Below are 5,220 nucleotides of genomic sequence, written 5' to 3' on the forward strand. Positions count from 1 at the left end.
TGAGCACTGCCAGGAGTAATTTCCTGAGTGCAGAGCCAGGAGTAACCCTTGAGCATCTCTGGGTGTGACCCAGAAACCAAAAAAAAAATTTTTTTTTAATTAAAAAATAAAAAGACCTTGAGTATTAAGGAACTCACTCTGAAAAGCTAGGTAGGTAATGGTTTTAGAGAACCACAGGGAAGCTTTCAGGAGAGAAACTTCCTCCAGGGATAGCCCGAGGAAGCTTGTGTAAAGGGATGGAAGAGAGCTGCAAACAAATAAGCAAGAGATTTCTATCTTGTATACCCCTTAGGTGTACTGTATCCCCTTAGGGATGTGCCCAGAATGGTCCTATCCATTCTCTTTTGTAGGCTAGTCAAGAGAGGCCTGACCCAGGGGAGAGATTAGGAACAATGGGAACTGATGACAGTGAAGGTAAATTTGCTACAAATGACTGTTTCTCTGTAGCTCTGGGACCTTAGAAGGAAGCCAGCTGGGGTACACTGGAGATCTGGAGCTGAGGGGCATCCATTGATGTGCTGGGTCTGAAGCTAATTCTACTGACTCTTGAAAGAGGGTCCGAAAGCATCAAGTACAGTGTGGCAGAATAGAAAGAAATAAGTGAGGAGGGCAGCATGCAGCCTTGGAGAGAGACAAGAACCGCTAATTTCTGACAACCAATCCCAGTCTTCTTTAGCGCAGGGTTTCTTAATCTTTTTTCACTTTTTGCCTGAGAAATTTTTCTGGTTTTGGTTTTAGTTTTGTTTGGAACCCACATCTATATGTATTGCCAAGGATCAAACCAGGGTTGGCTACAGTCAAGGCAAACATTTTAACCCCTCTACTTTCTGCCCACCCCTGTCTCAGAAATTTTTCTATGACCATGTGTAAGTAGCATTGTAGCACCGTTCTCCCGTTGTTCATCGAGTTGCTTGAGCGGGCCCAGTAACGTTTCCATTGTGAGACTTGTTATTGTGTTTGACCATGTGTAAGTAGGCATACAAAATAGTCAAACATTTGTGTGTAAAATAGACAAACATTTGCTGTGTTAGTCAATAAATCATAGATTTATTCTAAAAGAAAATTTCTATAATATCTATATTGTTTCATAACTCATATGGGGCCATGACCCACAATTTAAGCAGCATTACAGGGGCTGGAGAGATGGTACAGTGGTTAAGGCACTTGCCTTTTATGCTCCTGGCCCAAGTTCAAGCATATATGGTCCCCCAAGCACTGCCCAGAGTAATTCCTGAATGCAAAATGAGGACTAACCACTGAGGTCATTGGGTGTGATCAAAAGCCAAATGCCAAAAACCAAAAAAATATTGCATTGATGTGTCTGAGACCTGCTGTTGCTGGCAGAACCTCCTCCTCTGGCTCTTAAACTGTGGGTTGAAATTTGGACTTGAATTCGATGTAGAATCTTTGAACGTATCAACTTTTCTCTCTAAATTCATGTTCATATATATGAAATGGAAATTCTCTTTCTCTCACACACACACATTCTCTCTCTCTCTCTCTCTCTCTCTCTCTCTCTCTCTCTCTCTCTCTCTCTCTCTCTGCTTTTCGGCCACATCCAGTGGTTACTCCTAGCTTTGTTCTGAGGAATCATTCCTGGTGGTGCTCGGGATGATACATGGTGCCAGAGATTGAACCTGGGTCAGCCATATGTATGCACGGCAAGCACCTTACCTGCTATATTACCCTTCTGGCCCCGCTCTCATTTTCTGTTTTGTTTTATTGTACATCTGGTGATGCTCTGGGCTTACTCCTGGGTCTGTACTCAGGGATTACTCCTGGTTGAGCTCAGGGTACCATATGGAGTGCCAGGGAACAAACCCCAGGTTGACCTCATGCAAGGGAAGCACCCTACCACCATACTATCACTTTGGCCCCAACCCCTCTCTCTTTTTTGACCACAGCTGGTAGTGCTTGGAGACTCCTTCTGGCTTGGTACTTTGGGGTCACTTCCAGAAGGACTCAGGAAACCATGAAGTGCCCTGAATCTAGGGTTTCATACATCAAGGCAATGCACTACTACTGAGCCACACCCCTGGCCCCTACATCTTAATTCCTTTGAGAACTAATGATATGATTGGTGTGAAAACCTTGGTTTTTTTTTTGTTGGGTCTACCCATTTTACATACATAAGATGATACATTTTGCCTGCTGCTTCGGATCATCACATTTCTGTGGCAATATAGGCCGTAGGCTTAGCCATGTCAGAAGTAGTTCTGCTAATTTTTTCTTAGGATTCCCTGACAAACTGATCAGGGACCCCCATTGTTCTCTGAAGCAGTGGTTCTTAAACTTTATTGTTCATAAGATTAGTTGGAGAAATTGTTAAAATTCCGATTTGGAAGGCTTCAGTGGTATACCACATACTTTACATGTATAAAGCCTTGGCACCAAAAAATAAATTTTTTAAAAAACTGAGATTTATAGAGAGTGGTGCTGGATTGTATTATGCATAAAACCCTATCAACAGTATTGTAATCCACAGTGCCTAAAATTTTAAAAATTAAAAAAAACCCTCAGGTTTTTGGGATCTTGCCTCAGAATTTCCAATTACAAAGTCTGGGGGGGTGGGGTCAGTGATTTACATTTCTAACAAGTTCTCAGATTAAGCTGATGCTGCTGGCCTGAAGATGGCATTTTGGGGAACTACTCATTTAATGGAAAATTCTAGCAGGCAGAAAGACGGCCTTTATTGCCCTCTGCTGGCAGAACTGTAAGTTTAACTCACATTTCCAGAGTAATTGATACTAAGTATGGGTTGGAAAGAAATGAATGGCCACTTGTTTGAGAACCAGGCCAGGCTAAAAAAGAATCATCATTGTTACTTCAAGTCTTACCTTAAGGGTAATTCATATGACTCAAATTCAGTTTTCTTTTCTTTTTGGGTTTTGGACCATACCTCACAGTGCTCAGGGCTTACTCCCGGCTCTATGCTCAAGGATCACTCCTGGCTGGCTCTGGGAACCATATGGAGTGCCAGGGATCAAACCCAGGTCTGAGAGGTACAAGACAAGCACCCTACATGCTGTTCTATATCTCTGGTCTCTTTTACCTAGTCTTTACATTAAAAAGTTTCATGTTCAATAAACAAGAGTTTATGGATCTCACCTTCTAAATCCTAGCTCCTCAACAAATTGCAGTGGCTCAACAGAACTCTGTTAAATTCCCACAGGTTATTATTTATTTATTGTTTAGATAATATGGTTATAATATTGTTAAATTATATGGGTTCGGTCTCAGAGAGTTAGTACAGGGATTAAGGTGCTTGATTTGCCTGCAGTCAACTTCAGTTTCATCCCCAGTATCATAAATGGTCCCCTAAGAAACACCAGGACTGATCCCTGTACATGACCAAAAAGTAGCATCTGTGCACCACTGGGTGTGGCACCAAACCTCCCCCCCTCCACGTTCAACAAAACCTATAATTTGGGGGGGTTTGTTGTTGTTCATTTGGGTTTTTTTCCCCTGGGAGTTAGGAGGCACACCAGGTTGTGCTCTCAAGGTTTACTCCTGCTCTGTGCTCAGGAATCACTCCTACTGGGGCTTGTAGGATTGAACCTGCACTCAAGGCAAGCACCCTATCCACTATACTATCACTCTGGCCCTCCAAACTTGTATGACTTTAATGTACATAGTTACTGCACCTCCACCACCACCAAGTGCTCAAGACTCTCCAACACTGACTGTCCTCATGTAACTTCTAGTTTTTTGTTTGTTTTGTTTTGTTTTGTTTGCTTTTAGGGTCAAACCCAGCAATACTTGGGAGTTACTTCTGGTTCTACACTCAGGAATTACTTCTGGCAATGCTTGGGGCACTATTCAGGATGCCAGGGATTGAACCCAGTTTGGACTCATGCAAAGCAAATGCCCTACCCGATGAGCTATTGCTCCTCCCTCCCCCATTTCACTTCTAATCCATCTCTTTTTTTCCCCATCACCCTCCAATGTTAGCATGAAAGTGGATTTTTTCCTGGTATCGTGGATTCTTGAGCTTTATGAAAATATTGCATACAAAATTCAGAAGTTTAAGAAATTAAAGTTTATTGCACAGTTTAAGTAAACGAGTCTGGGGTCGGAGTGATAGTACAGCAAGTAGGGTGGTTGCCTTGTATTGGACTGACCTGAATTTGATCCCCAGCATCCCATACGATCTGCTGAGCCTTGCCAGGAGTAATTTCTGAGTGCAGAGCCAGAAGCATCCTCTGAACATGGTTGGGTATGGCCCCCAAAATAAAACGAACCAAAAAATGTACAATAAGTAGAAAGGTCTGGGTCCCTTTCCTAAGTACTGTCCCTCGCTCTCTGCTCATCTCCAGTGTTTGATGGTCTGGTCTTGTCCTGATGCCATCCTCTATTGAGTGTATTCTCTCCTAGTCTGAAATCCTGTCCCTGGGTCTCTCTAGGACTGTATCCCAATGGTTCCCTTTAGTACCAACTTTCCTTAGTCTTTAGCCATGGCCATGTGTGTTGGTGAGATGCTGGCTGTCTTGCCAGCTTTCTGGTATAAGAGGGAGGGAGAGAAAGGGGGAAGGAGAGAGAGTGGAGGGGGAGAGGTGGTGGGGAGGTATAGAAAGAGAGTGGGGGAGGGGAGGGATGTGGAGGGAGCAGGAGAGGAGAGGGGGAGATAGAGAAAGAGTAGAGAGAGAGGGAGTGAGAGAGAGTGGAGAGAGAGATTGTCTGCCTGGGGCCTTCCTCTATTTGCCATGGTCCTTGATCTCCAGTCATTCCATTATCTATTTTAATAGGAGATCTTTTATTGCTTTTATTGATTTAAAATAATCAATTAGATTAACTATTTCAGCTTATTTAGAGCCAAGTGTGGCTCCAAAGCCAAAACAACAATAGCAACAAAAATAACCAGTCCACCTGATGCTCTAACCTTTCATTCCTGCTGTATCACCGTGACATGATAATGTCAGTTCAACAATTGAAGTCCAAGGGTTGCCAATATTCAATATGATCAATCCCATCGTGTTTTTCTTTTTGCAGGGCTGGTGGTGGGGCAGGTGGAGGGCTCTGCAGGGAGGTTAAGCAGGTAGGGAGCTATTCCTAGCTCTGTGCTCAAGAATTATCCCTGGTGGTGTTTGGGGGACCAAATACTGGTGATCAAACTAGGACGACTGTGCAAGGCAAGCCCCTTACCTTCTGTACTATCTCTCTGGCCCCTATCTCACAGGTTCTTAAGCAGTAGTCCTGAGAAGGACCACAGGACAATCAGTG

Source organism: Sorex fumeus, unplaced genomic scaffold (assembly GCF_029834395.1).
Source record: "Sorex fumeus unplaced genomic scaffold, SorFum_2.1 ptg000122l, whole genome shotgun sequence".
NCBI lineage: Eukaryota > Metazoa > Chordata > Mammalia > Eulipotyphla > Soricidae > Sorex > Sorex fumeus.